The sequence below is a fragment of the Schistocerca cancellata genome, chromosome 4, assembly GCF_023864275.1.
Source record: "Schistocerca cancellata isolate TAMUIC-IGC-003103 chromosome 4, iqSchCanc2.1, whole genome shotgun sequence".
Taxonomy (NCBI): domain Eukaryota; kingdom Metazoa; phylum Arthropoda; class Insecta; order Orthoptera; family Acrididae; genus Schistocerca; species Schistocerca cancellata.
Genome location: NC_064629.1, coordinates 370166183 through 370191999, shown reverse-complemented (window position 1 = coordinate 370191999; position 25817 = coordinate 370166183). Strand labels below are relative to the sequence as shown.

The following is a 25817-nucleotide window of genomic DNA, read 5'->3' as shown; positions in this document are numbered from 1 at the left end:
CCATTTATATCATTGAATAAGTATCTAATGGTAGCTGGGGTTCATTCTTTTTCTTCATTATCTCCTTGTCATCTGTGAGAAAAGGGCAAGCTGAGTTTTGCAAGAGTGATGCTTTCTAAAACCATGCAGACTGATGGACAAAAGCTACTTGGCCCCAATAAAATTTATTGTATTCAAGCCGCGTGGGATTAGCCGAGCGGCCTAAGGCACTGCAGTCATGGACTGTGCGACTGATCCCGGCAGAGGTTTGAGTCCTCCCTCGGGCATGGGTGTGTGTGTGTTTGTCCTTAGGATAGTTTAGGTTAAAGTAGTATGTAAGCTTAGGGACTGATGACCTTAGCAGTTAAGTCCCATAAGATTTCACACACATTTGAACATTTTTTATGCTATTCAAACTCAGAATATTTTGAAGGATTCTCCAGCACACCAAAGTTAGGGATATTGGTCTGTAATTTTGTGGGTTTGTTCTTTTGCCCTTCTTAGGTGTAGGAATCAACTGTGCTTTTTTCTAGTCACATGGGACTTTGCACTGGGCTAGAGATTAGTGATAAACGCAAGCTAAATAAGGGGCAAATGTCATAGAGTACTCTTTGAAAAACTGAAATGGGATTCCATTCGGACCTGGGGACTTCTTTGCTTTCAAATCTTCCAGTTGTTTCTCTATGCCAGGGATGCTTATTACAGAAGACTTAGAGCCACTCGGCATGGGTTCTATGCCAGACCTTTTGTTAAGGTATGACAGTGGTAGTATGTGTATGCTCCATGCATAGATCTTTTCACAGATGCATGAATTGCTACTAACCTTCGCTTGTCATCATTTGCTCATTCTCTTTTGAAGCAAGACTTCAACAGCCTCTGCTTCCTCAGCCTTTTCTGAATCTCATTATTAAACCATGGTGGGTCTTTTCTGTCCTTAATCCATTTACTAGGCATATAATTCTCCAGACTATGATTTACAATTTGGTTAAAGTTTGCCCATAATTCCTCTATGTCCATCTTACTGTAAGTAAATGATGTCAGTTCACTGTCTAAGTGACATGTTAACAACTGCTTATCTGCTTTTTCTAACAAAAACACTCTCCTAGCCTACTTAACTGATTTATTAACTTTTGTAACCATAGTTGCCATAATGACATCATGAGTGCTAATCCCCATTTCTGTAGTGACGTTATCATAAAGTCTTCAGAGATGTATATGGATTTTACTTTCCAAGCTTATTTTACAAATAGATAGATTCTCTCATATATCCATTATTATAGCTTCCATTAAACTTTACATCTGAACAGTTTGTAGTCTCTATTGATATTTGCTGTATTGCCTGTTTCTCTATAACTTATGGGATAACTATTATTTCTTCTAAGTCTCAGAGATGCATCTGCTTTAGAATATGTGCTACTATTGTGATTTTGAATTACTTTTGCCATAGCTCACATCATATGAAGTATTCTGTTGCCTCCGACTGAACCTGTTCATCTAATAGTACATCTGTATCTACATCTACATATACAGGTACATGGATACTCTGCAGATAACACTGAAGTGTGTGGCAGAGGGTTCATCAAATCACCTTCACAATAATGCTCTATTATTCATATCTCGAACAGAGCAGAAAAATCGAACACCTATATCTTTCCATCTGAGCTCTGATTTCCCTTATTTTATTATAATGATAATTTCTTCCTGTGTAAGTTTGCATCAACAAAATATTTCCACATTTAGAGCAGAAACTTGGTGATTGAAATTTCATGAGAAGATTCTGCTGCAGTGAAAAATGCCTTTCTTTTAATGATGTCCAACCCAATACCTGTATCGTGTCCATAACATTCTCTCCCCAATTTTGAGATAATACAAAATGTACTGCTCTTCTTTGATCTTTCTCAATTTAGTCTGTTAACCATATGTGTTAAGGATACCAGACAGCACAGCAGTACTACAAAAGGGGATGGACAAGTGCAGTGTAGGTAGTCTCTTTAGTAGATCTGTTGTATCTTCTAAGTGTTCCGGCAACAAAATGCAGTCTTTGGTTTGCCTTCCCCACAACATTTTCTGTGTGTTCTTTTCAATTTAAGTTCTTCATAATTGTAATTATTAGATATTTAACTGAATTTATGGCCTCTAGATTTGACTGATTTAATGTGTAACTGAAGTTTAATGGATTCCTTTTAGCCCTCATGTGGATGACCTCACACTTTTCATTATTTGGGGTAAATTTCCAATTTTTGCACCATACAGATATCATTTATAAATCATTTTGCAATTTGTTTTGATCTTCTGATGACTTTACTAGATGATAAATGACAGTATCATCTGCAAACAACCTAATATGGCTGCTCAGATTGTCTCCTAAATCAATTATATAGGTAAGGAACAGCAGAGGGTCTATAACACTACCTTAGGGATCACCAGAAATCACTTCTGTTTTATTCAATGACTGTCTGTGAGTTACTACGAACTGTGACCTCTCAGACAGGAAATCATGAATCCAGTCACTTAACTGAAATGAGGTTCCATAAGCGCACAATTTGACTGCAAGCTGCTGGTGTGGTTCAGTGTCGAAAGTCTTCTGGAAATCTAGAAATATGGATTCAATTTGAAATCCATTCTCAATAGCAGTCAACACTTTGTGTGAATAAAGAGCTAGTTGTGTTTCACAATAGTGATGTTTTCTAATTCAGTGTTTACTGTGTGTCAATAGATGGAGCTCTATGAGGTAATTCATAAAGTTTGAACACAATATATGTTCCAAAATCCTGCTGCATATCGACGTTAATGATATGGGCCAGTAATTTAGTGGATTACTCCTACTACCTTCCTTGAATATTGGCGTGACCTGTGCAACTTTACAGTCTTTGGGTACAGATCTTTCGTCTAGCGAACATTTGTATATGATTGTGAAGTATGGAGCTATTAGTATACTCTGAAAGGAAGCTAACTGGTATACAGTGTGAACCATTGCTTCACTGCTCTGAGGATATCTTCTTCTAAGTTACTCATGGTGGTGACTGTTCTTGATTTGAATTCTGGAATATTTAGTTCATCTTCTTTGGTGAAAGAATTTTGGAAGGTTGTGTTCAGTAGCTCTACTTTAGCAACGCTGTCATGCATAGTATTTCCACTGCAGTCAAGCAGAGAAGGCATTGATTGTGTCTTGCCGCTAGCAGACTTTACATATGACCAGAATCTCCTTGGATTTTCTGCCAGGTTTCGAGACAAAAGTTTCATTATGGAAACTATTATAAGCATCTCACACTGATGTCCATGCTGCTGATGTTCTCTTCTCTAGAGGATTTGTGGTGTTGAATTGTTTCGATACAATTTCCAGTAAAGGTTGAGATTGTTCGTGTTGCAACAAACAAATCTCACTCTTACTGCTGTAGGTAATCTTCTAACTAATATTATGAGTAGTCTCATTTAATTGATAAGCCAAAAACTTCCATTGATCTGAATAGCCAGAGTTGATCGGGTCCTTTTGTCTGGAGCCAAATGGAGGGTCTCAACCAAAGGCTTCATCGACTCTGTGACAGTCTTGGCTGCAGATTTCTAGACCTGTATTATTGAGTGGGGATTTGTATGACTACACATGATAGGTCAGGGTGCACTACGCAAAGGAAGCAGCTACTCTGGTAGCAGAGTACGTGTGGAGAGCACATGAGGGTATTTTAGGCTCAACGGTCATTTGAGGTACTACAGTGAGCACTTGCCAGTTAACAAAAGTACTGTCTCTATTGAGGTTGAAGTGAAGTGCAACAGTGAAGTTATCTGGTCACATATAAAACAGGTGTAGGTAAAACCAAGTTTATTGTTGGATGTTTTTATCGGCGACCCGATTCTGCTGTGACAGTTTTAGAGCAGTTCAAAGAAAGTCTACGGTCAGTAGCCTGTAAATACCCAGATCATGCAATACTAGTTGGAGGCGACTTTAACCTACCAAGTATAGACTGGGATGTCTATGGATTCACAGTGGGGGTACAGACAGATAGTAGTGCAAAATACTCTTGAACACATTTCCTGAAAACCTTCTTGAGCAGATGGCTCAGCATCCCACCTGTAATGAAAATATCTCAACCTTGTGTCTACAGATATACCAGATCTTATCAACAATGTCAGTACAGGAAAGGGGATTAGCAATCGTGATGTCATTATAGCAACTATGGTCACAAAAGTTAATAAATCAGTCAAGAAGGCTAGGAAGTGTTTCTGCTAGATAGGTCAGATAAGCAGTTACTGGCATCTCACTGAGAAAGTGAAGTGATGTCACTTAGTTCCAGTAACATGGACACAGAGGGATTATGGGCAAAGTTCCAGCAGATTGTTAATCATGGTCTGGAGAGTTATATGCCTAGTAAGTGGATAAAGGATGGAAAAGACCCACCATTGTTTACGAATGAAATTCAGAAGATGCTGAGGAAGCAGAGGCTGTTGCACTTCTGGTTCAAAAGAGAATGCAAAATTACAACAAGCAAAGTTTAGTAGAGATACGTACATCTGTGAAAATTTGTATGCTCGAAACATACAACTACCACCATCATACCTTAGCAAAAACTCTGGCAGAGAACGTGAGAAAATTCTTGTCCTATGTGAAATAGCTAAGTGGGTCCATGGGTCCCATTCAGTCCCTTGTTGACCAGCCTGGGTGGCAGTTGAAGAAAGCAAAATGAAAGCCAAAGTTTTAAATTTCACATTTAAGAAATCATTCATGCAGGAGAATTATACAAACATACCGTAATTTGACCATTGAACAGACTCCTGTATGGGTGACATAGTAATAAGCATCCCTGGCATAGAGAAACAGCTGAAAGATTTGAAAGAAAATAAGTTACCAGGTCTGGTTGGAATCCAGTTCGGTTTTACAGAGAGTACTCTATGGCGCTGGCCCCTTACCTAGCTTGCATTTGTCGCAAAGCTCTCACCCCATACAAAGTCCCAATTAACTGAAAAAAAAGTGCAGGTAATTCCTGTACTTGTAGGTTTATTAGGGTAACATTTGTGTTGTACAGTTTTGGCAATAACTTCCTGTAAACTGCAAGTGCTGACTTGCTCTTGTAAACATCATTTGTGCCACCAATGATTACAGTGTGGTCATCTTTTTCCAGAGAGCTCCAGGTTTAACTTCTGAGAATACAGAATGTTCATTGTGTAAAGCTTCATGAAAAGGAGTTGAAAGGCTTTTTCCATGGCTGTCCACATACAGTAATAACTTTTTTGTGCTTCCAAGCATTAGAATTTTTCTGTTTCAGCCTGTATTGGAGGATTCATTATATTTACTTTTGGTTACACTATTCGTTGTTCCGCTGGCTGAGTCTAGTGCTGAAAACTTATTCTATGTAACTGGCACACCATTTCTAGTGCTTTGTTTTTGTTTTTCACTTTCTTGATGGTTTCACATTCTGTTTTTGAACTTTCCTGCACTCCACATACTTTAACTTGGTTTGGAAAATTTAGATGTAAAATTATCACAGGAAAGTTTTTTCCTTTAATTCAGTCTTAGAAGATTCAGACAATCAGAGAAATTTGAACTTATAACAGTGCTTACTGACAATGATTCTTTCAGTTCGTCATTCATAAAGAGAATCCAAAGTACCCTCCACCACACACTTTAACTTGGTTTGGAAAATTTAGATGTAAAATTATCACAGGAAATTTTTTTCCTTTTATCTCTCCCTACAACTATTTTTGTGTTTTCTCATCTAATCATTGCTTTATAATCTATCCTAGATATTTAATGAGTGTGACAGATTCTACAGACTTATTGTTGAACACTATGGCCATTTCTTCTTATTGATATTCCTCCCAGTTATTCATATTTCAGCCAAGTTCCTTCTGACTATAATAACTGAAAACTATAATAACTGAAAATCCAATCAGGCTAAATTTCAATACACTTACAACTATCCACTGATGATACAGCATTTATATTGAGGAATCTTACTTACATTGTTAGGCACTCAGCCTGAAGAATTGCTGATTTATATCAAGAATATGAATATTTCTATTATGGGCCATTGGGATGCTCACCAGTAGTAATATCTGTGGGCCTCCGGGCCCATAGTTTATAAGTTTGGTGCCGTACATTATACACACACAGCAAAACACAGACACGTGTGCTCATGCTCATGCCTACACACACACACACACACACACACACACACACACACACACACACACCACAACATATTATCAGCCATCAAAAATGATACAGTCAGTCAGTATGTACCACAGAGTACCCGGAAACAATTGTTATTCAATGTTTGTAATTTTTTGGTGCAAGGCACAATGGGCTTAGTTAAGTGCCACAATGTTATTTACAAGTTTGAATTGTCTATATTATTTATCAAAATTTAAAGATATTGGCACTACTTGTCTAACTTGCAGGTTAAGGTACACTCGGTGTCCAAACACTAGTGTTGTTCGATCTTTGTAGCCACTTCGTGGGAGGCACAATGGGTCCTCAAATTAAGTCCACAGTGTTACTTCCATTTCTAAATTGTCTGTATTATCTATCAAAATATGTAAAGATATTGGTGGTACTTGAGGGTTAATGTACACTTCGTCTGAAAACACAACTGTAGCTTATTCTTTGTAGCCTAGTAAAATAGCACTTTGAAGAAACTAAAAATAATCTGTACTACTTATCAAAATAAGTAAGTAGTTACTGTATAATAGTACAAAACAGACATGGCTCACCTTATTGCCACTATTGTTGTAAGTTACAGGATGAGATACACTAGGCATCAAAACACGATTGTGGTTCAGTCTCAGTACCAAAGTAAAATAGCGCTTTAAAGGAACCAAAAATTGTCTGTAATATATGCCAAAATATGTAAATATTTCTTGTACAACAGTACAAAACACAGCACTCATTTGTCAGCATTATTGTCGTAACTTAAGGTCAATGTGCACTCGACGCCAAAACTCGGCTGTGATTCGATCTTCATATCCTAGTACGAGACGCAATTGATCCTCAAATTAAGTGCTGCAATATTATTTCCAGGTCTAAATTGTCTTTATTATCTGTTAAAAGTTTGTCTCTGTTCAAATAAACCCGATACATGACCTGCCAGAGTCCAATTATCAGAGTGCAGTGTATGCATCAGTTGGAACCTCCTTCTCAGTACTGGAATCCCCCATTCCCAGATGTATTGCTTGTGGCAGGCATGTAACACCCTGTTCAATATTGGTTCTAGCTGAGAGCCTTTGGGATTTTAAATTTTGCCTTTTACTTCTTGATTAGCAATATTTTTAAGACAGTTTACATACTCTTGGGTGTACATTGCTAACTCTTCCCCACATTCTTGCAGAATGATTTTGGTTGACCAATTTACCAAATGACTGATCTTTAAATGTAGTTATTTCATAAATTTTCATCAAGTATTAGGCCTCTAGACCTTTTATGGTCTCATTGAGGAGTTCTTCTGCCGTCTTTTCTCATTTGTTGACCTGGCCATCTTACGGCATTGCGATGAATGTGTAGCATGGATTTTAGGAGCTTCTTTGAGCTTGTTTGTTGTAGACGTTTCCTCCAGATTTTTTGTAATTCTGATTATGGGTTCCAGTTTAAGTTCTTTTCATGATACCATTCCTTTTATGACACCATTTGGTGCAATCCACTGTTTGTCTCAATGATTTAATTTCACAGGCTATTTGTCCTTTCACATCTTTTGCCTTTATTGTCCAGGCTTCAGTGCCACAGCACAGCACAGCACAGCACAGCACAGCACAGCAGAGCACAGGTTGCTTTTTTTTCTTATAAAGCTATATTCAGGTACACTTCTGGCCTAGGGAATGTTTCTGCACATTATTAATGAGTCCCCTTGGTTTTTATATACATGGTAGACTTTTCAGCTAAGTATGTACTGTTGTGGCCTATATATGTGAATATGTTCATCCTTCCTAGAATTTTGTTTTTCAGTCGGATCTTCTTTGCACTGGTTATTTTCTGCAGAAGGCCATAGTTTTTGTTTTTTGTGGTTTTGATGTCCATGCTGCATCTCTTTCATATAATTGGTAAATTGCGAATGAAATGTTGTAGCTCATCTTCTGAAGATGCTACAAGAACTACGTCATCAACAAAAAGTAAAGCATTTAGCTTTGTATTTCTGTTGATCTGAATGAAGCCATATGGCATTTGTCTCCGTTCTTTGATGACTTTATTCACATAAATAATAAATAGGTGTGGTGAAAGGCCATGTATTGCATGTATTCTGCCCCATGTTGATGATTTGTCTTCATTCTTGACATAGATTAAATTTGTCTTGTAAATTTTGTATATATTATCTACAAGTTGCTGTGGAACGTGATCATCTGCCAGAATCTGTAACAATTTGTTTCTGTCAACTTTATCAAAAATTTGTTTGAAGTTACCAAAGACAATATTTGTTTTTAGATTGAATTCTCTATATTTTTCTATTAGCAATTTCATTGAAAAATATCCATCACAACATGATCTTCCTTTCTGAAGGCCATTTTTCTCTTTGTCCATGGTGAATTCATAGTGTCTGTAGAATTTATCTTTGATGATCTTGGCAAAAATTTTATATGCAAGTTCAATAAGCTTATTCCTCAGTAATTACCACAATTTTTCAGGTATGTTTTTGTCGAAGACATGAATGACAATTAATTTAGTACATATTTCAGTTATAACTTTTTCTTACAATGAAATGAACACCCATAGCTGCTTACAGGCGTTGACATACGTCAACGGGGACAGATGAAAATGTGTGGCCCGACCCGGACTCGAACCCGGGATCTCCTGCTTACATGGCAGACGCTCTATCCATCTGAGCCACCGAGGACACAGAGGATAGCATGACTGCAGGGATTTATCTCTGGCACGCCTTCTGCGAAACCCACATTCTCAACGTATTGACCCGCACTACATTCGTAGTGCCCTGCCCATTATACTCATTACTCACGGCACATTGCCGATTCCCGTAAGAGGTTGTTGCATTCGCACAGAAGAAGAAGGTGGTCAAGTGGCCGGTGAGCCTTAACTATATATATACTAAGGTGGTATCTGTCCTTTTGGACATGTCCGAAAGAACAGATACCATCGGTGACCATGCAGCTCGTTAGAATGAAATTACAATGAAATGAACACCCATAGCTGCTTACAGGCGTTGACATATGTCAACGGGGACAGATGAAAATGTGTGCCCCAACCGGGACTTGAATCCGGGATCTCGTGCTTACATGGCAGATGCTCTATCCATCTGAGCCACCAAGGACACAGAGGATAGCGCGACTGCAGGGATTTATCTATGTCAACGCCTGTAAGCAGCTATGAGTGTTCATTTCATTGTAATTTCATTCTAATGAGCTGCATGGTCACCGATGGTATCTGTTCTTTCAGACATGTCCGAAAGGACAGATACCATCTTAGTATATATATAGTTATGGCTCACCGGCCACTTGACCATCTTCTTCTCCTGTGTGAATGCACTAACAGTGCCCGAACTCTTATGGGAATTGGCAACACACCACGCGTAATGAGTATAATGGGCAGGGGCACTACGAATGTAGTGCGGGACAATACGTTGAGAATGTGGGTTTTGCGGAAGGCGTGCCAGAGCTCTAGATTGACTGAATCTTCTCCTGGGCCCTTATTATTTTTTATCTTATTTAATACTTCTTTAAGGTCACACTTAGAAATGGTTTCCCTTGAATAGTTCCTTGAGTGTTGAATTTTAAGAGGCTCTGATGTTCATCGCAGTGTTTAGTTTACATTGGTGACATGCTTTGATAACAGATGTTAATGTCAGTAAGTTATCACAGCAGCTGTGATTATTTTGAAAACTGTTTTGTTGAAGAGAAGTTACATTGTCAGTTAATGGTTTGATTTGATTTAGTAACATTCTTTCTTGCAGTTTATAGACTAGACTAAATAGTAATATAGATCTGTAATGAGAGGTTTCTTTGCCATCTTTGCTGGGGGGTTTTGGCAGTTACCTTTGCAGCCCTAGATTTTGTTGGTAGTTTTCCAGTAATAAGAATCACATTATACGAATGTAACAATAAGCATATAATTGTTGGGCCTACATTTTTCAGGAGCTATGGATGCATTTCATAAGTCACTTTTTTAAAACACACGTTCTGCATCTGAACAGGCACGACAACACTGCCTAACTGCATGGTCAGCATGGATACTTCACGGGCCTACAGTGGCTTGATAATAGCCGGGGAACAGAATTCCACAAGAGGGAAATGAACTGCCATTCATCACACCAACTAGAAATTTTGTCTAAGTCATCATGTATCATCCAACAGTCACTCATCTTTGACACTTTCTCATACACCACAGCATCATCAACAAACAAATCAGATTGCTGGCCACCCTGTCTGCCAGATCATTTATGTATTCAGAAAATATAGTGGTCCAATCAAACTTTCCAGGGGCACTCTTGATGATACCCACCAGCAGGTCTGCCCATACCATATGTCGCATGTACTCTCCAGGGCTGGTTTCCATACTATCCCACTTCGCTACCCATGCCAGATACTCTGCCTCTATCATGATGTCTGCTGGTAGGGGGACTAAAACACACTTGCCAAAGCTTCCTCCAGTTCATCAACTGTGACCTCACATGAGAGTGCTGGACAGAGAACTATCTGAGAGTGTTTGAGTCATAACTGTGTCCTTACAAGTCTAGTGCGGTTATTGTTCACATTTGCTTTAGATTTCTGCACACAACTTTGTTTGAAGTGATATTTTGTTGGGATTTCTCAGTCTTAGAATCTGCTGGCATTTCTCAGGCTTATAATTTGCACCCAGTTCCTTCATTAGTTGCCAAGCTTTGCAACTGAAGTGGATGAAATTGAGGCTCTCTGTAGCTTCTTGACATTTCTTCCTTCTGTGGTCATTCAGAGCTTGAAGAAGTCCACCTACTGTTTTCTTTGAATGTGATATTCTTCATGTAGCTCATTACATTGATCATATCATCCTGGGATATATCATTTCATGTGTTCTCTGGGTATCACCCTTTTTGATACCCCTTTGACAGCATTGGTAAATGTATCATAATTCTTAATTTGAATAGGAATGAATTCAATAACCTCATCAAGTTTATCAGTGTGTTGTTACCAGTTTTTTAAATTTTTTTTTAAATTTTTAATTCCAGTGAGCTTTACAAGTTGATCTTAGGATTGTGGTAGTGCGAGGAAAGTGCATACCATTATTTTCCATATCCCTCACATTCCCCATTCCTGTTGAATATAAGCATCAACAAGGAAGAACCAGTGACTAATAACTGGCTGTAACAATTTTTACGGATTTGTAATAGAATGATAATGTAGGGTTAGTCCTATGTAAAGCAGGTGGCAGGCATGAGTTCATTTTTAGGATACTGGGAACATACATTCAGTCTAAGAAGGGCATTTCTTACAAAACACTGTACACCTCATCATAGAATACTGTGCAGTTGTATGGACCATATTCTACATCTAGATTACTTTAATTTTTAATATGAGCTGTTTTGGTATCACGTAAGTCAACGGCCTTGCTGCAGTGGATACATCGGTTCCCATGAGATCACCGAAGTTAAGCGCTGTCGGGCATGGTCGGCACTTGGATGGGTGACCATCCAGGCCGCCGTGTGCTGTTGCCATTTTTCGGGGTGCACTCAGCCTTGTGATGCCAATTGAGGAGCTACTCAACTGAATAGTAGCGGCTTCAGTCAAGAATACCATCATAACGACCAGGAGAGCGGTGTGCTGACCCCACGCCCCTCCTATCTGCATCCTCCACTGAGAATGACACGGCGGTCAGGTGGTCCTGGTAGGCCACTCGGGACCTGAAGACGGAGTGCTTTGGTATCGCATAAATCAAGTAGAAAAAAATAAAATGACCTACCAACTTATAATTGACACTGTACAATGTTCTTCTTATAATATAACTGAAATTAAATGCACCAGAGTATCATGTAATGTTCTAGTTATAAGAGGAACCTGTCCAGCTTACCGGCAAAATTTTACTTGCTGCATCACAGGATAGTAAAATACTTTGGTAGTATCCACATTATTCATATAGCCCATAGGGCAATTAACAGCAGGTATCATGGTGTGGATTTGTCATGTATAGATGAAAATTACATTTGACAACTAAATTAATAATTGTTTTGAGAATACTATTCATGGAAATCATTGATTAAGACTTGAAGTTTATAAGGTGTAACAACATTTAAAAACCTCAGAAAAATGTGGTTTTTGTGTCACACAGTGTCTGCATCCAGGGTGTTGCTACAAGCCTGTCTCCATGATGGCACACTCCGTCTCATTGGCTGCTTGTTCAGTGTTGTGTTGTGAGCCAACCGGTCATATGATAATTGCCACAAGGGGCAGAAAGCCATGCCCAAGGGCTACCACATTGATTTTAGATGCAGCACACATGTTCCCACTGTCCCACCACACATGCTCTCTCCTCTTATTGTCTTAGACACCCATAAGCAACAACATCTTAGATTTACTACTAATAAAGAAGGAAAACATGAATTTAGCGTTCATAGGAGAACTACATGAACAGATATAGTTATTGATGAATGCACCTTCGATGATACAAGTGAACATACTCCAATGCAGTGCTGTAAAGGTTATTAAGATTACCACTCTACCAGCATGAAGCTGAAAGAGAACTGAACATTTTACAGTAAGTGGCAGTGCTTGAATGTATATAAAGATAGGAATGTAATGACAGTTTAAAATAAGATAAAAGAACTAGAACCAAACCAAATAAGTGACAATCATGTGACTGTCAGAAATAACAACAAATAATATATAGCTATGACCTAAAATGGAAAGATTTCTAACAAAGTCAAGCAAAATTTTCAAACAAACAACATGCTAAAATTCAGGCTGCATCACAAAGTCTGCAATATCAGGCATAAGTTTCGGGACTGAGCCATGCTTAAGGTGAAGTGCAATGAATGTAGTAAACAGGACACAGGACAGAAGGGGAGGGGCTTGAAAAATTAATTCATAGTGCACACATACCTGCCAAAGAAAGCCATATTTTGGGCACACACGAAAACTTATCACTCTGTCATAATCATTTATCATAATTTGGACACCTTACAGGGATTCTGTAACATCTTCAAACTTGAAATTCACAGTCAGAAAAATCAAGATTGAGTGAATTCAATCGCAATGCCCATTTTTACCTTTCTGAAGAGTAACTAAGGTGGTGATTGTTGCTTATGGATGTCCAAGGTAATAGAGGAGATTGTGTGTGGTGGGACAGTGGGAACATGAGTGCTACACCAAAATTCAGTGTGGGAGCCATTGGGCAGGCCTATCTGCCCATGGTAGCACTTAGCAGACAATTATTTGGTTCATGGCACAACGATGAAGGAATGGCTAGGAGATGGAGTATGCCATGATGGAGACAGGTGTACAACAGTACTGTTCATACAGACACCTCACATTCACATGACATGTTTTGTGATGTTTTTATAACGTTGTTATGCCTTACAAACTGCATGTTTTTTGAGTGAGTATTTCTAGGAATAATATTCTAAAAAGTTATTAATTTAGTTTTCAAATATAATTTTCATTTATATGTGACAAATCTACCACACACCAGCTGCTGTGCTTGCCCTGTGGGCTATTTGAACAATGTGGGTGCTAACAAAGCTCTTTATTGTCCTGTGATGTACCAAGTACATTTTGCTAATAAGTCGGACTGGTTCCTCTTGCAACCAATACACTTAGGTATGTTCTTGTGCATTTGATTTCAGATATGGTATAACAGCAATACTGTCAATCACAGATTAGATGTTGGTTGGTGATTTTATTTTTATCTATAGACCTCAGGATGGTTCACGCAGAACCAAAATGGTTCATTTTAAAAATAAAAGCAATCTTGAGGGACAATGAAATCTGTTGTACAGGAAGTGATTGCAGATTTTTCTGAAGACAAAATGTAGATATTTGGTGAGCCCCTCCTACATGTCATTGCTTTAGGTACTACAAAATCACAACTATACTAATCGTAGCAAGCATTGAAGCATTTACACAATTACTCTTCCTACATTCTATACAAGAAGGGAATAGGAAGGAACCCTAATATATAACACCTAAAATGAATTACTTCATTAAGCCCTTGTTATTCAAAATAAACAGACTGGAAAGATCCAATATCATTTTACTACACAATTGGTGACGAGTCACAACTGTAACTAAGAGTACCAAGCACTATTCCTTCCGTTACTGCAAAATGTTAAGGGTCATAGACTGTCAAAAATATTTGAAAACTAGCCAAATGAGGGTTTTGTAAGTGAGGTCTGAAATATAATTCATATAAGGACATCACCTAAAAGATCTTATTTGACTAATTTTCAAATATTGTTGACAGTCTATGGCACACAACATTTTGCAGTAATGGAATTAATACAGAAAATTCAAAGAAAAGCTGGGTTATTTGTGATGAATTTGTTTAGTCAGCATGGGTGCCATAGAAATGTCAAAAAATCACTACAACAAAGGTGTTGTGCACCACAAAGACTCGTACTCTTGAAATCTTGAATGTTCACATTCCAGTATGAGTTAAGAAGCATACAACTGCCTTCAGCATATATTTCACGTTATAAGTACAATGGTAAAATCAGACAATTCAAGAGGAGTACCAGCTATTATTCTTCCAGAATTTCATCTGTGAATAAAATAATGAGGCAAAGGAATTGATCCTCACACACAACGGGCCATTTTTCATAGTCATTATGATGACTGGTACAGTACCAATGTGAATGTACATACATGTTTCTATTGTTAGGAAGTTTAGCAAGTGAGCTTTTGCACCTGGAACATATGTTTCAAGGGTTTCCAAAATATACATTCCTCAACATTTTTAATATTGTTTATAGTTAAGTAGACATGATACAGGCTTAAATTTTCCAAGTTATAGACATTTGAAAAACCTAACCAAACAATCTTGGTAACATGAATTCTCTAAAAACAAAGAACTACTAATTCATTCTTCTCTCATTATATAGCAAAATCAGTACAAAAACAGTGGCAACAGCTCAGAATACTTTTAGTATTGTTTTGTTTACGTACAGCAAGTATTGTGTCCTTGACAAACTTTATACATTCTTTAAAGTTAAACTTAATTCTTCTTTCAGAACTGACCATGAATGGGAAATGTGGGAGCAGTTATAGAGTAGTGAGGAGGGGGGTTTGTTGCCAATGATGTACAAAATATTTTTTTCATTGGTGGGAGGGGGGATGTAGTGGGGAGAACATTGCAAAAGCAAAAGAGGCTGTCTCCTGGACCTACAGAGTATGCAGTAGTTCATTATCATTGAGAAGCAGGAAAGGAAAATCTATGCCCTTTAGACACGATTTAAAGAAGCAAGGAAGGAACTGATCAGGATCAGTGGAGATAGAAGGGAGGAGGCTGGTTGGGAATAGGCTGTTTGTAGGAAAATAGGAAGAAAGAGAACATGATCTTATAGTTTGATTATCATCACTAAAACCAATGCCAGAGATAAGTGGAGAAGAGCCTCAGGCAGTAGTAGGAGCAGGAAATGTGCAGCATACTTCAACACTTCAACTGATTTCATGAAGCCTAGGAATGTGCAAAGTGTTAGGAAGAAGAAAGTGCTGCTGCTAGGTAGTCACCATGGAGAAGGTGTAAGCCCTCACTTACAGTGTACTAGGCCATCAGAGGGCTAAGTCAGATTATAGAGGACTTAGGATTTTTTCAAAAGGGGACCCTGTAGTGATAGTGGGTGGGGTGGGAAACAACTTGGATGGATATGAGGCATATGACATAGATAGTAACCAGGACAAGACAGCTCCCCTGTGTCACGGCACCAAAGTACTCTTCGTCTTGCTGTTCCACCAACATGACTGGTCATGCCTTAATGGAGCTGTCATGCAGATTAATGTTGGATTAGAGATGGCACTGACAACAACCAACTGTGTGTATGTTTCTCTGGTGTCTGTCAGGACTATCAATAGAAGGGGTTTCACTAAGCATGGACTACATCTAAACAGGACTAGGAAGGGACGATTGGTACAGTTGATTCATACAAGTATAGGGGCTGGATCTCAGGTCACAAATGGTCAAATACCTGTTGTCACAGATAGGGGATGTAGGTCCTTTTTTAGGTTCAGACAATAGGTCCTACATAAAGAGTATATCCAGAGGTTTAAAAAACTCTGAAACAATTGCTCACAAGATAAATTTTAACACAGCAAATTACACACATACTATATGTCATACAGAAAACAAAACCATTGGAAAAAGCAACATCCTTCATCAAAACATGCAACAATAAAAAATGAAATACAGTAATTTGAAGTTGATCTACAATCTTTAAACTGCACTGTAATCTGTGTCACTGAGCACTGGTATAGACACACAAACGTCCTGTTTGTAGTATCATCACTGTATGAAAGGACACACTCTTACTGTAGGACTACTTCAAAGGGTGGGAGATAATGCTTTTATATCAGAAAAGGAACGGAGTTCAAATAAAGTCATCACCATAGTACAGTGAATAAAGACAAACACTTTGAAATATTAGCTATAGAATTAAGAGGGATTGATAACACCAAGGAATTAATCATCTTTTGTGTGTATTGATCTCACAGTGGTAGTGCAGACACTTTTTCAATAAATTAATCAAAGTTCTAGATAAAATCTCAAGTACAGCAGTCAAAATCATTTTGTTTGGAGACACAAACATCAACACAAATATCATAAATGAAACTAGTAGCAAGCTCATAAAGATCTTTCAGAGGTTTAGCATGTCAGTTTCATGCAACAATGGTTCCTACAATGACTGCAACAATAATTGATCACATGGCCACAAATATGCAAAGGGAAAAGTTTGATGTAGCTATAAGAGATATTGGACTATCAGACCATTTCTTCCAAATAATAATATTAAAATTGAGTATGAAAAAAACTCCCTAAACTGCAAGCTTACAAAAGACATCTATCAGAAATCAAAATAAAAGATTTTTCAAAAGAACTAGCAATCCAAATCTGAGATTATGTGTATAGAGAAATTTGTGCAAATGTAGAAATTATTTACATTATCAACATTATGATCAAGGTCTCACAAAAACAAATTCATAACACCAGGTACTGAGAAGTCCTCCTGAATACTTAAGAATCCCATTTTCGTGAAAAAGAGTTGTAATGAGCCAGAGTTCTTGAATTTATATTATAGGTAAAAAATATTGATAGGAAGGTGCTGATAGCTGCAAAAATGTCATTTAATGACAAAATAATACAACGTACAAAGAATAAAATCAAAGCAGTCTGAGATGTCATGGAAAAAGGAACCAAGAAGAGACAAACAGAGGCATAATAACATGCTGATAAGGGAGAGGGATATAGTCATAAATGATATACACCATCTAGCGAACTATTTGAATGGGTGTTTTGCAGATATTGCAGAGAAGTTACAGCAAAAATTCCCAAAAACACGTGTAACAACTTAAAATAATTATGCACTAAGTACAATGATGTTGCTACCAACCACACAAAATGAAGTCAGTAATACTGTAAAAAAAGTAAAAAATAAAAAGTCAGGATGTTTAGATGAAGTACCAGTGTGTGTACTGAAACAATGTATAGAGAGTATGCAAGCTCCCTTTACAAACATAATAAACAAATCCTTCACATCAGGGAAATTTCTAGAGTACTTAAAACAAACAAGAGTTGTACATTTGCTAAATATAGGTAATAAAGAGGACGTAGAAAATTACTGGCCCATATGCCTGCAGTCCTCATTCACAAAAATAATAGAATCTATTATGAAAGAAAGATTAATGAGTTACTTGAATAAATACAACCTTTTAAGTGAATCACAGTTTGGTTTCTGAAGTGGTAGAAGTTCGGAATCAGCCATAGCAGAATTCACAAAAGTGATAATTGATGCTCTTGACAAAGATGAGTGTGTCACAGACATATTTTTAGATCTTTCTAATGCTTCTGATACTGTTGACTATAAGATTCTACTAAACAAGACAGAGGCTTTGGTTAATAGGAGGAGTGGCTAATGACTGGTTCTGATCATACCTAGCAGATAGGGTACAAAGAGCAGAGATAACGCATACCTCTAAAGAGTATGAAGTTTTAGTAAAACACTTATCAGGGCCAAAAATGCGTTAATATAGGAGTTCCTCAGGGTAGCATTTTAGGACCAATACTGTCCCTGATATTCATCAATAACCTTCCCAATACAGAAAATATTCTCTTTGTTGATGACAGTAATATTATTGTCACTGAGATAACAAGATAACTCTTTGCAGAGAAAGCAAATGAAACCTTCAAGGAAATTGCCAATTGATCAATAAGAAATAAAGTAACATGGAACATAAAGAAAACAACTGCAATGAATTACAGTTTGAAGAGGGAAAATGACACTATTAAATTAAATGTAGATGGCATCTCTGTAAACAGAGGAAATAATGCAAAATTTCTGGCAGTGAATATTTATTCTTGGTTGAAGTGGTGTGAATGCAGAAAGGTACTTGCAAACAGAATGTCATCAGCATGTTATGCCATTAGAGTCCGGTCATCGGTGTGTAATGGCCAGTGTTTTTTAGTTACAGACTGTCCATATGTACACTCAATTCCTAGCTATGGCATTCTTTTCTGGGGATCATATGAACAAAATATGAATACAAACTACAGGAAAGGTTCATAAGAATAAAAACAAAAAATAGTAGTCGAGCTCATTATAAAGATCTGTTCAAAACAATGCGGATAGTAACTGCACTGTCTGAACACAGTTACCACACAGTTGTATACATCAAAAATAACATTAGTAATTACTGCAGAAACAGCTCTGTCTATGGTTTTGGAACAATATGTAGACTGAACTTACAGTTACCAAGTAAGAATATACATAAAACTCAAAGCAACATTTTCTACCAAGGAATAAAACTGTACAATAAATTACCAAAGGAGATTAAAAATTGCTAAAACGATCTTATTTAAAATGGCAGTTAAAAATATGTGTTGACACAAACATTCTGTACATTGAAGGATCATTTATATAACACATTGTAGGGGTTTGGTAAAAAATGTAACACAAATAAAAACAATAATAATAAAACGTTTAACAATCCACATAATACTTTCATACTACATTTTTCCCTTCTTTTTTTCCTTTTCTGGTAAAATGTATTCCCAAAGCTATGCAATGTATAATAATAACACCTTATCCTCTTAGCTCAACATCTGACTCATAATGGAGAGATGTTGACTCTGTTTTCCAGGCTACCAGCTGGGAAGTTGAGGTGCACAAAATGGTCCTAATCAGTTGATAGTGTGTGTAATGTTATGAAACAATGAGTGTGTAGTGACTGTGAGTGAGAAATGGATGAACAGTGTAGTATTAGTCTTTTACATTATTAAATAACTTATTTGTAAAACAGTGTTGTACACTAGGGGTAAACTGAATGATGTAGCACTGTTTATAAACAGTGGGGGCTCCAGTCTTCATTCAGCCATCCTGATTTAGGTTTTCTGAGGTTTATCTAAATTATTTCAGGCAAATGCTGGGCTGGTTCCTACTATAAGGCCACAGCAGACTACCTGTCCCATCCTTGTCATTCTAAACCATAAGACTGTAACTGTGAATTACTTTATTTTTGTTGTATTTAAATTGTATTACCAAGACATATCCAGTGTCCTTGTAAAAGAGATCTATGTATAAATAAAAGTACTACTACTACACTACTATTGCTTCAGTAATAAAGCATTTGCTTAATTTGGCACTATACAGTTTTCTGGACTTAGTGGTTACTACTGAGGACAGTTGAAATTCAAAGTTACTGAGATTGACACTGATAATCAGTGATTCCCAACAGGACAACACCTCCAGTTTGTTGCTGCAAAATATGTTGCACAGTGGCATTCCACACAAATCATCTAACAAATACACAGCCTTTGCTCTAGTGCATGTGCAAGTGAAATTATGTATCAGAAAGAACTTGTTGCCAATCTTCATGAGATTAAGTGTGTTCTTGTGCTTATTATTATCTAAGACACTTCTAGTTCAATGGAAAGGGGATATTCCCAAAAGGAATGCATTCAGGAAGCTTTCTGTACAGCAAACATAGTCATGAAAGCATTCCAGTGGTATCACTCCTCAGTTTTGTCGCATAAGACAATTCACTGTTGAATGATACTCAGTCACATCATTCCCCTCCTCCTTCTACATGTACATACAACCATAACATACTGACCTGCAGCATCATCAATGAAAAAGAATGAAAGTCATCTGGCACATAGGATAACTGATTGTTCATACTCAAGCTCTTTAACCTGCTTATGTGGCAAAGTAGGATATAGTGTAGTAGATATAGGGTGTAGTGACTTCATAGAGTTTACACTGCATTTATTACTATTTAGTGCTTTAAGAACACCCTAGATGTAAGCCAAATATGACTAGTCAGAAGACAGCATGGAACTGAGGCATGTGCACTGATCTTATATTTCCATTAATTTGCATGTCCCATCCTATTAAGCATGTCCTGTAAATATCATTCTATCTGTATGATTTCTGTGTGGTACTTAAGTTGTCACAAATCATATAATTAAGCCACTACCTTGTCAGAGAATTAAACATTTTGTGTGACTTATGCCAACTATTTGGGCAACCAACAGATACTAAAATATGGGTTGCAATATGGGTTGTTTTCTTTAACAAAAAACTGTGTAATTCTTTAAGTAATTTTGGTGTCTTGTAAAAACAATGAATGCTCTTCAGCTGACTTATAAACTTCCATAGCTCTTTGTGGAAACCTGTATTAGCTACTATTATACAGCCATTGTTACAACACCTTAGCGAAAACAAGCATTTTTATAGAGGTCAGTAAAGGCAATGACTAAAAGTGCTGTATTATGAAAAGACAAAAAGAAGGATCCAATAAACATTACATTTTACTTACTGAAAGAGTGGTTTGAAATTTGAGCTCTGTACCACATTGCATAAATGAAATTTTAGGTTGTGATGTTATAAGGTAACATTTTTGGTTTACTTGCAGTGTTAAATGTAAATGATAGGTCAAGATTTCATTGTCTTTCTCCATTGTCATTATCAAGAGCTGAATGTTTGTAATTCATACTATTGTGATATGTTCTATGTAACATGTAGACAAATTACATCATGATGATATCATGCGAAGGGTAATGAACTTAGGTATTACGACCAGAGATTATGGTAATACTGGCAGTGGAGGGGTACTTGAATATAAATCCTTTGATCAGCTTGGCTGCTCAGTATATCCCAAGTTGATACAAATTAACTTATATAAATGTGTTACATGAAAAAATAGGTTGCAAATAGAGAATGAGACATTAAGTTAACTCTCTGAGAAATGACAGCATGTAACAAAGGGGAAGTCCAGGATGAAATAACACAACAAATATTAGGAGCTTGTTGCTCACCACTTAAAGGAGATGGTAAACAGTAGACAGACACATCACACACACACACACACACACACACACACACACACACACACACAGTGTTCCTACATGCAAAATGCACATGCAGACAGCCACTGTCCTCTCTGGACACACTGGTGGGTAGCAGTCTCAGTTGATATGGATAGTGGGGGTACAGAAGAAATGTGTGGGAGGAGGGGAAGAGTTGGTAGGATTAGGGTGAGAGGGAAGATGCTGTAGTGCTGCATGAGGAAGTGTGCATGGACACAGCAGGGACAGGCTGGTGGAATTCTAGGTGCAGCATGAGGAGATCTGTGCTGGGGGCTAAAGGGAGAGGAGAGAAACAGAGAAGGGAATGTATTGATTTACTGATTAGCTGGTGGAGGGGAGGGGGGGGGGGATAGAAGGCATGCATGAGACTAGAGTGGGAGCAAGGAAGAGGTTAGAGGGGATAGAGGTCAAATAGTTATTCAACCTATCTTATGACCAACATGAAAGATATGCTACACCTAGTAAGAGACAGTTTTGGTCTCAGGATTGCTAGAATTCATAATATTTCTTGTGAGTGTGGAAGCTATTGCATCAGTTGATCCACACATTGATTTTCAGGATCTTGTGCAGCACTCTGATACTAAACTCAATATCAAAATCATGATAAATTATTTGTTTATAGCACAGCCTCACAAACATGTATAGAATTTATTTAATGAAACAAGTATCTTCTCCCACATATCAGCTCATTGGGATTCTCCTATGAAGAAAGCTGTTGTGATGATCATATTGTGCAACAACTGTAACCATGGCAGTGACTACATCCTTCTTGGTGCATGGATGTGGGTGCCTGATGATGAGAAGCTACACAGGAATACGCTGAATTTTTTACTATCCTATGATATTAATAGTAATATTAGCATTCCCCCATTGAAAAACATAAACTCTGTTTGCAGGCCCCAGTGGGCCCATAAGTACTGACCAACTGCTGTGTCATCCTCTGCCAATGGCATCACTGGATGTGGTACAGAAGGGCACGGGGTCAGCACATGGCTCTCCAGGCCGTTGTCAGTTTTCATGATCTGGAGACAATACTACCCATTCAAGTAGCTCCTCAGTTGTCATCACAAGACTGAGTGCACCCTCTTTCAGTCTTATCACCAAGGAAAGATCCCTGGGAGTACTGGGAATCGACCCAGGTCCTATGCACTGCAGTCAGCCGTGCTTTGGCAGTGGAGGTGGACATTCTCTCACTGTAGACATTGGTAAGGCCGCTGGTAACATTTGTAAATTTATTGATGCTTAATGTTATCTCAAGGTGATAATTTGTCCAACTGCTCCATATAAAATACCATGTCATCAGTTATGACTGTTAAAATAAAGATTCATGTGTGGATTGCTGCATAGTATGAGAAGTCATTTCAGATTGCATAGTGCCAACAACAAATATTAGAACCAGTGTCACACTCATTGTCTGAGATAGGACCATCAAGAACTATTTGCTGGAAGCTGGTCCCTGAACAAAAGTGTTTCCCACCAGGTCTTCTCTTACTCCTCATCACATTGCTGCAATCCTCCAGTATTGTAGTGAAAGATATAACTGCTGAGATGGCTGGAACAGTTTGTGCATCATCAGTAGTCTATGTAACCATAGAAGCAGCCAGGCATCAATAAGTATCAGTGTGCATAACACGTTGATGTACATGACCTTGGGCATCATAGGAACCATAGCCTGCAATAACTATACATATCTTGCATTTGTTGAAAGAGTATAGAACAATACATCTACCAACCCATTACATTCATACAATCAAGGCTTTCCCAACTGCATGTCTTAGCTGCTGGGGAATAGTCCAGGTTGTATGGTCGCAGTCCATAAAACTTTTTTGATCCTGACATTTCACCCAGAGCTGCCTTGGAAATCCTCAGAGATGCTCTCGGTTCTACTGAACTGAATGATGCATCAGACATCAGAGAATGACATGAATACTGTGAAAAGTAGGTGCTTTAAAATTTTCTGCATGATTGGAAGAGATAATTGTTGTCAAAGATAAAATTTATGTACTGAAGTGACATTTGTCAAATATGAGACTTATCTAATGATTCTAGAGAGCTACTGTCCATATGCCTTGGTTTCTACTTTTGTGTTAAAATTATCCCTATGTTTATATGTTTTATGGGTTCTTTATCTATCCATGGATAATAATTCTTCATTGAGGATAAAATTTTGATTTCAGAAAACTTCATTTCTTGATTTCCTGACTAAAGAGCATGCTCTGTTACAGCTGATTTTTCTACTCTACACAGTTGCAATGACTTTTGTGTTCCTTCAGATGTGTATTTACATTTCTCATTGTATTTCCAGTGTAGACCTTATCACATGTACATGGAATGTGGTATACCTCACATGCTGACAGAAGGGTGTTTACCTTTTGCAGATCTGAGGGCTTGATATATTTTCTTTGTTGGTTTGTCCATCTTTCATAACTGTGCTGTAGGTGGGATGTTAAACTCTAATCTTCCTTCTTTCCTTTGTTGGTCTAAATAACTGTCTGATTTTCCATTTTTATGTCCTCTCCATCAGTGCTCTCATGTGGAGTCTGATATGTTTGCCTAAAATCTTCATGATCATATGAGTTAATTTTTTAACATAATTTAGAGAAACTGTGTTTTTCTATCATGTGTTTTATCCTTATCCTTTGTCCTAGTTTTATATGGTATTAGGACTATATTTACTTATTTTCCTGAATAGCCATTTTTCTTGGAAACCTGCTTTGTATGTTAGAATTCATCATGCATGTGTTCTGATGTGCAAATTCTTTTGGCTTTCTTGACAAGACTGTTGATGATATTCATCTTTTATTGTGGATGATGATTGGAGTTATTAAAATGTCTATCAGTATGCATGACTTCCTGAAAAACTGTATGTTCTAACCTTCCATTGATTTGCCTCATGACAAAAATATCCAAGAAGGATATTCAGTTGTCATTTTCCATTTCCGTGACACAATGGATTTTTGGATTTATGTATCAAAAGAAATCTACAAAATGTTTTTTAACATATGAACAAATCACACATGTAGCATCCACCAATAAAAATAAACTATTTCAGAACCCTGTCGGTTACCCATTGTGACACCATCAATGAGTATGATATATAAGGCAGGCTGTTGAGGAAAATGACTGTTCAGGAAATGAAGTAAAGAGAATCCTACAACTAAATGACAGTAGATCAAAGAACAAGGATAAGACACAATGATGGGACAACACAGTTTCTCTTTCTTTTATTAAAAAATTAACTGATCTGAAAAGGAAGATTTTACAAAACCATAACATGTTATGGATTTTGTGAGAAGGGATGAACAAAGGAACAACACGTCATCTGATAAGCAGCCTCAGCAATGTTGGATGCCAGGATAACATGGAGACTGTCAAAGTGCTGGGCTTCATAATTGACAGAAAATTATCAGTGAATGAAAATAGTGTATTTTGCACTATTTTGACCACATTAATTATAACCTGTTGTTATGGGAAACACTACAGGTTGCAAGGATGTGAATATGCTATAAAAGTAAAATCTGTCAGGATCATCACATCAAGCAAAACACTGCAGCACTGCAGGCCTGTAGTAACCAGGTTAAGAGTAGTTACCATCCCAAGGGGTATTCAGCCTGAGGCAAGAATTACGACACCTGCAACAAGAGAAATAAAATGGTCACTCTAGAAATGTTCAGGACACTGCCCTGAGAAATTCAATGTCTTCTGCCAGCATTATTCAGAAGGAAAATTGCACAGGACTTGAAACAGCACCCCTTATACACTGTTGGAGGCTTTTTCAATAATGACTCAAGTGATTGGACAAAATGATATTGTTTTTCATCTGTTTTATGTATCCTTGTTATAGACAATTTTTTATATTGTATATGATAAATTGTTGTAAATAACTTTCTTAATATGTAGTATGTATAAATAAGTAAGGCAATTTTGGTACAGTTTGTCCAATCATAACTTGTAAAAAACACAGATCTAGTAATAAAACTATACAGGGTTATTACAAATGATTGAAGCGATTTCACAGCTCTACAATAACTTTATTATTTGAGATATTTTCACAATGCTTTGCACACACATACAAAAACTCAAAAAGTTTTTTTAGGCATTCACAAATGTTCGATATGTGCCCCTTTAGTGATTTGGCAGACATCAAGCTGATAATGAAGTTCCTCCCACACTCGGCGCAGCATGTCCCCATCAATGAGTTGGAAAGCATCGTTGATGCGAGCTCGCAGTTCTGGCATGTTTCTTGGTAGAGGAGGTTTAAACACTGAATCTTTCACATAACCCCACAGAAAGAAATCGCATGGGGTTAAGTCGGGAGAGCATGGAGGCCATGACATGAATTACTGATCATGATCTCCACCAC

General features: G+C 37.5%; 1 protein-coding gene and 1 pseudogene across 1 annotated transcript in view; both read left to right on the top strand.

Annotated features, from left to right (window-relative positions):
* Window positions 1-25817, top strand: part of LOC126184206 (voltage-dependent calcium channel type A subunit alpha-1-like) — a 508450-nt gene that overhangs the window by 452002 nt on the left and 30631 nt on the right. The gene's annotated exons all lie outside the window — the stretch shown is intronic.
* On the top strand, window positions 11483-11600 carry LOC126185889 (5S ribosomal RNA; annotated as a pseudogene).